Here is a 12,915-nt window from a genome sequence, read left to right on the forward strand (position 1 = left end):
TTTGCTGATCTATGAAGCCACTTTATTACTCAGGTGTCTAACAACATGCAAATGTGTGTATTAATGGCTTCTGTGCAATAAAAATGGCAAGTTTATAACTCTGCACTTTATAGAGCCTGTAGAATCTAGTTAGCAAAGTGTGCTCTGTTGGAAAACAAGATTACAAATCAATTACTCCTTGCTTGACACAGCTCAGATCTCTTTCCTGAGATCCTTGTTCAGCTGACACTGGGAAAATGAACATGCCTGGGAGTGTGACCTATTATTCAGAGGGAACTGCAGGCTAATAGCACTTTTGATCATTGAGAAATCTATTAGTTTTTGACCTGAAAGACAGCTTAAATGGCCCACTTTTATAAAGGAAATGTATAGATTCATGAGATCTAACATTCCAGCACTTCTTATCTGGGAAGTGCAGGCCAATCCTGGATGCAGAAACACAGGATTTTTCACTAAACCCCTCTCCTCTGTTGCAGTTTATTCCCCAGGGGGGCAAAGTGCAGAAGAGCTGATTTCAGGAAAGCAACTGCACCTTTCCCAGCAGAAGTAATTTATCAAAATATTGCTTTGAAGCATGGCCAGGATTCAGTGGCACTGAAGCCTCCTTGTGGTGTATAAAAACAGAGATCAAATCTGATTTGGCTGTTGGGGCTCAAAGATTCTGAGAGCAGACTTCAGGCTCACAGATTTTGTGTTTTCCTTGAACACTGAGCTCTAAGAGGAGGGGCTGGCCCCACAATCAGGCTGTGGGTGTCACTGGAGTTACCAAAAGGTGTGTGAGTTTTGCTCTTGGAACTTTTGTTTTCCAGTGCGTGTACTTTTTCCTGCAGAGTAATAATGCTTGGGGATTTACTGTTTACTTTTTTCCTCAGGTTTAATATTGCAGCAGAAATCTATAGCTGACATTCACCATGTTATTAAGCAAACGTTTCATATGAGCTGTGGTTTATTTTTTCTTTGAGTGACATGACCATACTTTCTCTTAAAACTCAGTGCAAATAAAATCTCTGGATTTAATATTATTTTTTTTCATTTTCCCCCTTCTTTAAAAAAAATATTTCTTTCTCTGCTATTGAATAGGGAAGTCACTTCAGGTCCTTGCTATTTAGTATTCATTTGGGGGTGGTGTCTGCAAAATTCTCTTTTTAGAAATTAAATGTGGCTCTCATATTATAACAGGCACTTTGAATCTAACACAAAATCAAAAGGAGTCAGTAATGAGATTCTTGTTGCCTTTATCCACCCATTGTTTCTTGTTTGAGTAAAATTTAAAGCAGAATTTTTTCCTTCTCAGTGTTGGGCTTTGCACTTGACAATTTAAGCATTTTTTGTATTGTGTTGTTATTTCTTTGCAGTGATGTGAGGATGGGTATGAACACATCTTCCGTGGGTCAAGAATTCTTGTCTTGTATAAATCTGTGAGCATCTGATAATTTAATGTTTCAGAATATCACAGGCGCTCAGCCTGAATTAAAGGTATTTTTAGGTCATGGGACTACAGATATCTAAACAGAAATAAGTGTAGGTATGTATTAAGTATATTTTAATAATAATAATAACAACAACAACAACAATATTATTATTATTATTATTATTATTATTATATTTATTGAGCTATTATTTCTAAGTTTTGATATTTCACTAAGTGCTGCAAAAGCCCGAGTCCTACATCTCTGGTGCATAAGAGCTGGAAAATGTTAAAGTATGTATGGAAATATATTTTCATCACAATAAATCTTGCTTTGACTCATTGGTATGCAAGCACCACGTAATTAAATGTAACTGAAGTGCTCTGCCAGAGGAGGTGTGATCCAACAGTGAGTGCTCCTCGTGTTCTGCTCTGCAGTGTGGTCTAGGACCTGAACTGAATTGTGTGTTTGACCTGCACAAAATGAGCAGCAGCTGCTATTTTATCACACTACACCTGCATTTTAAATGCTGTTAATTAGTCAATGTGAAACTAATAATGAAGCAGCAATAGACACTGCTGAATATATTCAAGTGGATGTTGAATTTGAATAAAGAGGCATCATACACACATACCACAGAGGCAAACAATTTCCTACCCTGGTTTGTAACTGAGAGGGTTCCATGTGTTCTTTCAGTGATGTGAAACATCTCTGAGTTCAGTTTTTCTGTGGGAATACTGCTGGACCTAACCAAATAATCTTCTGTAATTAGTGCTTTATCTATATCCTCTGAGTAGTTCTTGTCATCTTTTGTGTTTGTTAAGATGTCTTGGACTAAGTTTGTTAATTCATGAAATTGGACATCCTTGTGCTGCATTTGAGCTGATATAAACAGGAAACTCCTGTTCTGCAACAGTGAGTCCTAGACTGAACAACACTGGGCAGGTATTTAAAATGTAATATTTTTTCAGTTTTGGGCTGCTGCAAGCTGTGACCTTCACTGAATTTGTTGGAGACTGAATTAAGAGTATTTTTATGTCATGGAACGATAGATATTTAAAGAGCAATAAGGGTATATCTATATCTATCAATCTAGGAATGGAGAGAACTCCCTTTGTGGCTGTGGTTTCACTGGCACATAGCAAGGCTCAGATAGTGGATCTTTGGAGCAAAACTAATTATTGCTAATGGGTTTGATAGCACTGAGTTCCTTCAGAAACACTGCAGCACTTGTTGATTCACCTCACACCAGCCACTGTTTGTTGGGGTGAAAATAGCCTTTCATTCCACTGGGAATGTGCTGTGGAGGGGACTCCCTGCAAATTGCTGCAGAAGGAATCCAAAGATAGGGAGGTTTGAGAGGGATTTAATTACCAGGAGTCACAAATGGTTAATTGCCTGATGGAAATGAGCAGTGTAATTGCAAATCTAATCTGTTCATGCCTGGAACTTCAGCAGCCCAAATGCCTGCAGTGGAAATTGCACCAAGTCCCTTTCCAAGGCAGGCAATGGTATCAATTTGCTTGATTGATATCTTCCTCTTGGCCACAGATCTGTCACTGAGCAAATACTTCTGACACTGTTGAATTAGTTGAAATAATGATGGCTATGTTGTGTTGCTCTGGGAAGTCAGGTGATTCTAATGATGACTCTGAAATATTTGAAAAGAAAAAAAAAAATCCAGTGCTGCCCTCAGAGCTTTTTCCTAGCCTATAAATACTGGAACTTTATGCTGTGTTGTAGCTGTAATGCAAATAACTCCAGAATTAATATATCCAGAAGAAATAACATTTGTAGTGAAAAATACATATGACAGAGTGGCTTTTGAGTACAGTATGCTAAAAAGGGTGTCAATTTTACTTGGCTCTATCATAATGCACAAATTGCCTTCTAAAGAAAATTACTATTTCTTGTGTCTGAAAAATGTGCTTTAAAGTTTGTTTTGCTATTTAAAGCATTTTTTCCCTGTTACCTGCTTATCTATAATTTAACTGGATTTTGCTGCTTCTCATTCCTAAAATATATGGGCAGTATGTGGACAAGATCTGTCAGTGGATGTCTTGAGATCTTAAAACAATTTTGGAGTGGTGAGCAAAAGAGGTAGCATATGCTTCCAAGTCCCCTTGTATTAAATATGCTGATTTCTGAATGTCAAATTTAACACTAAAGTTAGATGGGAAATGAGCTTCTGTTCTGGGGAAGAAAATTGAAAAATTTCCCTGAAATCTTCTTGACTTTAAGCTGAGGTGGTGTCAGTTGTGTAGCCATGAAGCTGCTGAGTGAGGTAACTTGTATCTTTCCCTTATTCACAATTCACTGAAGAATCCTCTACAATTCCAATGAATAACTCATGTAAAAGCAATCAGTGTTTTCTTCCATCCCAGTTTTTCCAAGCCCTAGGGAAGAGACTGTGTAGTTCTTGGAGATTTACCCTGCCTAGAATACAGTCATTAATAAATGTTAAATTTCCAGTTTTGTTTTTGAAATGTAGTGGGGTCTTACTCCAGTATTCATCCTAAATTAAAGCCAGGCAGAGATGGGTGAGCCTCAGAGTAATCACTGAGTGGCATCTGGAGAGCAGGAAGTCCAGGTCTGGGCTGTGTTTATTTAATTCCTGTCAGGTACCTGAGCCTATCTGTACACCAAGCAATGCCACACATCAGCTCTTGCAAGCCAAGGTTCCTTTGTGCAGGAAATGACACATATTACATAAATAACTAAACTTGGAAAAATATCTGAATCTGGCTCTCTTGTCCCTACCCTGCACAAGAAAAAGGCTCTGGAGTCACCTGGTGATTCTTGAAGTTCTATTTTCAGCCCAAGACATTGCTCTTAGGCAGGATTTCTTTGGGCAGTGTAATTAGCAGGAGCTTGACCATTGTGATAACAGCTTGGGTTTATCACTGCCCAGTTATCTCTGCGAGGAGAGGCAGTGTTTCCTGGGGCACTCTGGTTTTATCAGCTGTATTCAGGGAGCAGCACACCTGCACACTCTCCCAGAAGTCCAAACTCTGCCCCAAGACTGGCCTTGCTAATATCAGAGATAACATTATTTTCCATTTTCCTAGCCTGGCATGCTGCTTCTCATTATTCCCTGCTGCTTGTGGCATCTGGAATTGGCTTTTGGTCTGCATAGTACAGGGACAGCCCAAATGGAATGGGAAGAAGGGGTAGGTGTGGAGCACCAGCCCAGGGCTGTGATTTACCTTGTCACACACAGCCTGTGCTGTCCTTGCTGAATCATTTCTCTGAAAAAGCCACAGAAACTCATGGCTCAGGAAAAAAGGGAAAGCTAAAGGCAGAATGAAATAGTGACTAAATGTCATGGGTGAGCACTGCAGAGCTCAGGCCGTGCCCCTCTGCTGAAGGGTCAGGGCTGCCAGTGCAGGAGGTGCCTGTTGGACACCGGGCGAGGCTGAGGTGAGCCCGGGCAGCCCCTGCTGGCTGTGATCCATGGGAATGCTGTGTGATCCATGGGAGTGCATCCTTGGGAATGCTGTGTCCATAACTTCCCACTGCACAGCCCTGCTGGCTGTGATCCATGGGAATGCTGTGTGATCCATGGGAGTGCATCCTTGGGAATGCTGTGTCCACAACTGCCCACTGCACAGCTCCTGCTGGGTGTGATCCATGGGAATGCATCCAGGGGAATGCTGTGTCCATAAAGTGCCACTGCACAGCCCCTGCTGGGTGTGTGATCCTTGGGAATGCATCCAGGGAATGCTGTGTGATCCATGGGAATGCTGTGTGATCCTTGGGAATGCATCCAGGGAATGCTCTGTGATCCGTGGCTGTGCCCACTGCACAGCCCGAGGCCCAGAGGACAGAGGGTGCTCTGCCCATCCTGCTCAAGCCTGAAGCCTTGCAGAGCTGTGGTTCTGCTTTTAGTCTGGCTCTGGGGAGGAGCAGCCTCTGCTCCTCAGCTCCCCTGTGCTTTGATAGAGCAGCATTGATTTTATTCCATTTTTTTCTGTAGATCTGCACTTGCAGTGCCCTTAAAGCTCACTGACCCACAGTGTCTTCTGACACTGAGGGGAGCCCTCCTAGTTCCCACTGACACTTCTTCATGTGGCTGCCACAATCAAGAACTTTTTTATTAAAGAAGGGAAATTAAAGTACCTCATTCCCAAATCTGGAGCTGGCAATGCATGTGGAAAGATTCTGAATATTTGATATTCATTCCTTGGCCTCTTTGCTTTTATTCCATAACCTGGGGCTTTCGTTGTTGCACATTTTGGAAGGAAAAGCAATTTGGAGTCAGCATAGAATCTGGATGACATCATGAACAATCCCTCTGAAATCCTGCAGTGGAGAGGCAGTGCAGGGAGATGAACCAGAATTGAGCACAGAGGGCAAGTGCAGGAGGTTTTTGTAGCCACCAGAGGCCAGCTGATATCTCCTGCTCAGGGGCAGTGCAGGAGAGCAGGGATGGTGGCACAGCCATGCCTTCCCCAAGGGAGGGGCTCTTTTCCCTGGGATGAATTCTCTAAACTCAGTAACAGCTCTGTGGAGGCAGTTCCCTGTTCTGTGCTCCCCATGTCCTTACTGTGGTGTCATAGTGGAGGATTTTCACTGGGGACTGCTCAAAAAGCTGTCAATAGCTTTTATTTTTCTTTCTTTTTTTTTTTTTTAATTTTAGAACATGTTGATGCTGATAAAATAGGGTGGACTACTTCTGCCTTTTGATAAATTCCTACCACCACCTTTTTAAGGTGCTGTTTGCTATTCAAAGCAGTAAAATTGAGCCTCTTCTTGGGGGAAGACTCATTACTATAAAACTTGATTACATAGTGTTTGTAGCAGAAATATTTTATGGGTCAGCAGGAAAAAGAACCAATTATTGCAGACTCCTTGCCACAGAGCATGGCTGAGTTGTTGTGTTTCATCAGGTACAGTGTGATCCAAGCTGCTGTGAGCCATTCAGTCATCTCCATAAATTAGACCCTCTGCAAAAGGAGTTTTCAAACCCAGCATGCAGATTTTGTATTTGGTTAGAGGAGATAAAATAGTTGGGTTTAAGCAAACACTTAATAATAATATGGTTTATGTTTCACTTATAAGGACATGAAATCTAAATTATTAAGAAACCTAAGCTGTATTTTTAAAAGTGATCTTGATATGTGAGGTTTAAAATCTCAGTGGAAGGGAGGTGATTTTGTATTTCGGAGTCAATTTGCTCCAGATCTTCATATGTGTTTGGGAGCCTTATTGCTGTTGACAGTGGGACAAGGGTTTAATACCCAATTAGGTAACAACCTTTGTATGGAGTTCTTACCTGCAGAAAAGGTAAATTAAATCCTAGATGAAAAGGAAAAAACCTTGTAACCCATATGGTGTAAAAACTGACTTCCTACTCATACATAAGTTACGACTTAAGGCAGTGCCAGAGCCTGTGCTGTGTTTTATTGGATTCCAGAGCTCAATAAAAATTGCTTTTTTTCTACAGCTCTGGTGGAAGGGAGTACAAACACCGAGGCTTCAGTAGATGTTACATAATTTTGTCCCTTTTTAGACTTCCTCAGCTCTGCATCAAGGTGGTGGACTGGACAGAAAGGGGGTAGGGATTCCTTCTGCAGGTGCCTTAGGAAAGGGTGAGAATTCATTTCCCCCACTGGAAGGAAAGCCATTCCAATATTAGCAAATGACCTGATGTTAACAAATTGCTTTAATTCTGATAGTGCAGGTAAATAATTTAATTCTGTGAGCTTTTTCTTTTCTATTACTGCAAAATAATGGTATAGAAGAACTACATAATTCAGCTGGATCTGGATATAACAAAAGAGAAATTCTGAAGGCTATGAACTCTTGGGACAATGATTTTCCAAAAAGTCTTTCCTAGGACTTGTATTTAGGGACACATTAAGCTCACTCTGAAATTTGAAGTGTGATTGAAGATCTGGAAGCTTCAAACAGACCTGAGTCCCTGGGTGAGGGATGCTTTGTTAAATCCAAAAGCTAATCCTCCAGCTGCTCCCTCCCAGAATGTATTGATTTTCCTTTAAGGAGCTGGCATGCATCCCTGGGAAGAGGCCTTTGCTCATAAACCTTGATCAAAGGCATTCTCTGTGGTACATGCAGGTAAAAATTCTACAGAGGCTTTTCTGTCTAAACCACCAGACTGATTTATAATTTGTCTACACACTAGTGGAATGATTAACCAAAAAAAAGAGCAGTAAATAGTTATTTTTCCTTTCTTTCAGTGAATGGGATTTGCACAAGAAAATCAAATAAAGCAGAGAAAACATGCAGCTGATGGCTGAGTTATGCACTGCAAACCCTCTAAATTGAATTCAGGCTAAATACTTATGTAAGACAAAGTATAAAAGCTTTGTCATCATCAGTAGGCCACTGCATTAAATGAAAACTTAGTTTTCTGAGGTTGCTCTTCCCCAATTCAGACACTTCTGAGAGCATTATTTGTAAGGTTTCCCATATGCCTGACAGGAAGAACCCTCAGCTGTAGGAGAGCATCTATTCATGCTCAGAAGGGAAGGTTTGTACACCTTTAGCATCCCTAAATCTCTGTTGCATATTCCTCTTCTTGCAGAGATAAGGGAGCTGGAAGGGGAAGGAAAAAGAATTGTGCACTAGATCTCTTATTCTGATAAAACAGTAAAACCTTTCCAGAGCATCATTTACAGTTTCTTTCAGGGGACTGTCTCCAGCTCCTTTTTACTTCTTTATCAAGTCTGGGTCTGAAAGACACACAGCTATGAGAAATTCTGGCACTTAATGGTGCTAAAGATGAGCAGTGAGTAAAGGAAAAGGGAAACCCCAGCTGCATTAACAAGGTCTGTGAGTAAAACAAACCTGCTGGAAAATGAGAAGTCAATCAACCTATTTGTGATAATCATTGATTGAGGTGAGTGGTGCTTTATGGGAGGTGGTGCCTTGGAGTGGGAAGCTGTTTAAAGGATTTCTGTCAGGTTTTCTCTCTTGTGATTTTTAAAGCTGAGTCTTCTTGGCTGCTTAATTTTTGGGAAAATGCTCATATAGGAAAATATCTGGAAAAAAGAGTTGTATTTGAATCACAGGCTGGATATTTGTGATTTTTTTAGATGTTGGAGTTACAAGAATATGTAAAACTAAGGAAAAAAATAATGTTTCAGTTTCCTGACCCTGCAGATTATGGAAGTCAAAGAAATTATTGTTCTTATTTCTTCTGAATCTGTTGCTGTTCATAGACACAGCACTGCCAACAGATGCAGCAAATCATCCTTAACGTGGTCCCTGGGTATTTTTAATCTAGATACCACCAGTAAGCCCCTTTTGATTTTCAGCATAAGAAAAGCTAAGGAGACTCTGACAAATGCTTCCCTAGCAATACCTGGTTACTGAGGAGGCAAGGGAAAACTCAAGGATAACTGTGCTATTTGAGAGGGCAGGAGAAATCTCAGCCTGTCACAGCTGATGCTGAAGTTTTTTTTTTATTCTGCCCATCAGCATTTGTGTTTTCATATTGAGGATTTTGTCTCTCTCACCTCCTAGGCTGCCATCTCCATTTTTCCAGCCTTGAAGAAGAACATAAAACATGCTGCCTTTATGGTTGGCCAAAATTGCAATATTAATGAGGAAGTGTGAGTGAAAACGCCAGTACAGATGACATGTATTGCTGTCATTTAGCTTTTGAAGTTGTTACACTCCTGAATGAGGAGTAGCAGATGCTCCTGTTACCTTGAAGTGTCTTTTTCTAAGCCCCAGTTAAATCTGGCATCATCTGTTTCCCAGCCCTACAGTCTTAATTTGATACCAGGCACATTTTCATCCTATCTGAGTGAATGTGAAAATATGAAGAGGAAGAGAGTGCCTTAGGGAAGATTTTCTATTTCTGGAAGTAATCTCCATTGATACATTGTGTGAGCCTTCAGAGTAAAGACAATTGAAGATGGGGAGTGGGTGATTCTTTTTTTTCCCCTACTTTCCAAATTTTTTTACAATAGGCAGGACAAAATGATCAACCTATACAGTGATCCTGTCTTGAGGAAGTGTTTTGTATATTGGCCATTATTCAAAGGTGACCAGACTGGATTTTTTTGTGTTTGTCTCTCTTTGTTTTAATCTTCTCAGTATTATCATAATGAGGTGCCATAAGACCTCATGAACTGGTTTGTTACCTGGTGCTGCTCCATCTACAGCCAACAAGGCTCTTGAGCTGATTTTGTCATGAGCCTCCAGGAGAGGTTAAAATAGAACTGCAGTGAAGCTGCAGGTACAACAGGTGGAGTTTGTGGCTGTCCTGAGGAGTATCTGATGTTGCAGAGGGAACTCTCCATTAAAACTCTTGGACTTTACATTGTCCCACTCATCTGGAAGCAGCAAGAAATGCAGGAATTCAGGTCTGTGGGTTGGTGTCCTTTTGGTTGTAAGTAACTCTCTAGCATTTTATTAGTGACAAAAATAGTCATCAGTAGAGTGGTGACCTGCAAGAGCCAGAAACCAGACAGACACAATAATGGATTTTAGAGAACTTTCCTTACAGTCTCGGCCACACAGTGTAATAAGCAAATAGAGAGTATATTTTAGTTCACTTCAAAAGTTATACATTTTTCATGACAGAACTTTTGAATTCTGGGGGCTGATGTCTAATATTTCAGGATTAAGGTCTTGCCTTTAAAGCTGCCTCACAATGTACTGACTGTCCAGTAAAGACACAGAGTTCAGCTTTGGTCTGAGTTCTAAAGATAATCTCTGTGTTTTGCAGATGCAAACCTTGTGTATGAAGATAAGCTGGCTGTGAGAAGGACAGCCTCTTGGAGGAGTAGACTATTTTCATAACTTAGGACTTTTATTTATCTAGGAGAAGTGAATGTACCTATTTAGTTGGAAAAATCACTTTAATCTCACCTGAGTCACTTTAACCCATAATGTTTTCCCAAGGCTCTGTGTTCTGTGCAATGTAGACAGCTGAAAAAAATAACATCATATTTCAGTCTGTAGCTGCTACCAGTCTCTGTAAACTTAGATTCCAATTGATATTTGCCCTACTGTAAAGCACCCTAAAGGTTGTTAGTAAAATAGGGCTGTGTTTGCAGCCTACTGGGGGCTCTCTAACACCACTGTTCAATGATCAGGCCAACACCACCCAGGAGTTTGCTGCTGCTATAACTTGAGTATTGTTTCCATTGATTAGTGCAGGTTGGACAGAGAGCACAGATATTGAAGCTGGAAAATGAGGTTGGAGCCCTGCTGTCAATAGCAGGTGGGCTGTGTTCCTGTGGGGTCAATGATACAGACATTGATCACTGGGATTGGGCTCCTTCCGAGAAAAATGTAGCAAGTTGGATAAGCAGGCTGAGATTTACTGCCTGAGAACATCCTGATTTTGAAAGTTCTCATTTAGAGATTATTCAGGATCCAGCACGAAGCTGGAAAGACAGGAATCATGGATGCAGGTCCCTGGAGTGGGAGCAGTGTCCCCTGCAGAGCAGGTTCAGTCATTTACCCAAACAGCTCATCGACCAGATTGTTTGCAGAAGGAAATAGCTCACCAAAGCTGACATCTGCCTGGAGTGCTCTAAAGATCATGGCATTAGGAGTTTTCCATTTTCTTTTGTTGTTTAAAGCAAAATCTTGATCCCAGCACAGGTGTCCTCTTTGTGCTTAAATATCTCCACCTGAAAGAATACACAGAGCACCTATATTATTAGAAGTATTCAAACTTTTCTAACTGCTGCCTTGAGCTATTTTGAAAACATGCTTAGATCCTGCTGTTGTCGAAGAGATGTGGTGTTTTGTAAATAAGGAGTCCTGAAAATGGGAACAAAGTAAAGAAATGCACTCCAATACAGTCAGGAGGATCCTGGTAATTATAGGCCAGTTAGCCTGACCTCAGTATCCAGTAAGGCAATGGAACAGTTTATTTTGGGTGTCATCACTTACAGCATGGCCAGGGTATCAGACCCAGCCAGCAGGGGTTCAGGAGGGGTAGGTTGTGTTTGACCAAGCTGGTCTCCTTTTATGGCCAGCTGACCCTGCTGGTGGATGCAGGACAGGCTGTGGATGTGTCTGTCTGGACTCCAGCAAGGCCTTTGGCACTGTCTCCCTCAGCAAACCCCTGGAGAAGCTGCAGCCCAGGGCTGGGGCAGGAGCACTCTGTGCTGGGTTCAGAACTGGCTGCATGGCCAGCCCAGAGAGTGCTGCTGAGGGTGCTGCATCCAGCTGGGGCCAGGCACCAGTGCTGTCCCTCAGGGCTCTGTGCTGGGGCCAGCTCTGGTCAGTATTTTTATTGATGACCTGGATGAGGGGATTGAGTCTTTCGGTAGTAAATCTGCAGATGACACTGAGCTGGGAGCATGTGCCCATCTCTTGGAAGGTAGGATGGCTCTGCAGGGAGACCTGAAATGGTTGGAAGGATGGGCAGAGTCTAGCAGGATGAAGTTTAATAAGTCCAAGTGCCCAGTCCTGCACTTTGGCCACAATAACCCCTGCAATGCTGGGGACAGTGTGGCTGGACAGTGCCCAGGCAGAAAGGGACCTGGGGGTGCTGGTCAGCAGCAGGCTGGACACGAGCCAGCAGTGTGCCCTGGTGGCCAAGAAGGCCAATGGCTCCTGGCCTGTGTCAGGAATGGTGTGGCCACAGGAGCAGGGAGGTCACTCTGCCCCTGCACTGGGCACTGGTGGGGTCACACCTGGAGTGCTGTGCCCAGCTCTGGCCCCTCAGCTTGGGAAGGAACTTGGGATGCTCGAGCATGTCCAGAGGGGACAACGAGGCTGGAGAGGGACTGGGAACACTGGGAACACAAACTCTGTGAGGAACCACTGAGGGAGCTGGGGGTGCTCAGCCTGGAGAAAAGGAGACTCAGGGGTGCCCTCATCACTCTGCACAGCCCCTGGAAGGTGCCTGTGCTCAGCTGAGGCTGGGCTCTGTCTCCAGGCAGCACTGACACAACCAGAGCACACAGCCTGCAGCTGCACCAAGGGAAATACAGGTTGGATATTAGGAAGAAGTTTTTACAGAAAGGTGATAAAGTTCTGGAATGTTCTGCCTGGGGAGGTGGTGCAGTCCCCATCCCTGGGTGTGTTTAACAAAGCCTGAATGTGGCACTGGGTGTCAGGGTTGAGTTGAGGCGTTGGGGTTGGGTTGGACTCGATGATCTTGAAGGTCTCTTCCCACCCAGGGATTCTGTGAATTCTGTGATCTGACTGTGCTGGCCCATGGGTTGGTGCATTTGGAGCACTGTCTCTGGTGATTTAGCTAGGTCACATAAACCTGCTGATATTTTTGTCTCCAGAGGTCACTTTCTGAGCCTCAGCCCCAAAGCACATCAAAGGCACTGGGATTCACTGGAATTGGCACCCTGGTACAACTGCTAAATTCCCATTAGTGAAGTGGCCCTCAGTAACCAGTGCTCTTTAAGAACATGGGTTCATCCATTCAAAACCTTGTGCTGCAAAAGCATCTTTGAATTTATTTTTCTTCCTATGTTTTCTTTTTCTCCTTATTAAATTATTTAGTTGCCTTAAATTTATGTAATTACTGTCTTTTATATTTCTCCAGCACCTGCAA

General features: G+C 42.5%; 1 protein-coding gene and 1 long non-coding RNA gene across 15 annotated transcripts in view; both read left to right on the plus strand.

Moving 5' to 3' along the window:
* RBFOX1 (RNA binding fox-1 homolog 1) overlaps nt 1-12,915 on the plus strand; it is a 1,139,646-nt gene that overhangs the window by 18,588 nt on the left and 1,108,143 nt on the right. The gene's annotated exons all lie outside the window — the stretch shown is intronic.
* LOC135281488 (uncharacterized) overlaps nt 1-12,915 on the plus strand; it is a 47,168-nt gene that overhangs the window by 780 nt on the left and 33,473 nt on the right. Inside the window, exon 2 of one of the 2 annotated variants that reach the window (XR_010348107.1) lies at nt 1,356-1,525. This is a non-coding gene — a long non-coding RNA (uncharacterized LOC135281488). The remainder of the gene's footprint in view (nt 1-1,355; nt 1,526-12,915) is intronic. The other variant, XR_010348108.1, reaches the window with a different exon arrangement.

The sequence above is a fragment of the Passer domesticus genome, chromosome 15, assembly GCF_036417665.1.
Source record: "Passer domesticus isolate bPasDom1 chromosome 15, bPasDom1.hap1, whole genome shotgun sequence".
NCBI lineage: Eukaryota > Metazoa > Chordata > Aves > Passeriformes > Passeridae > Passer > Passer domesticus.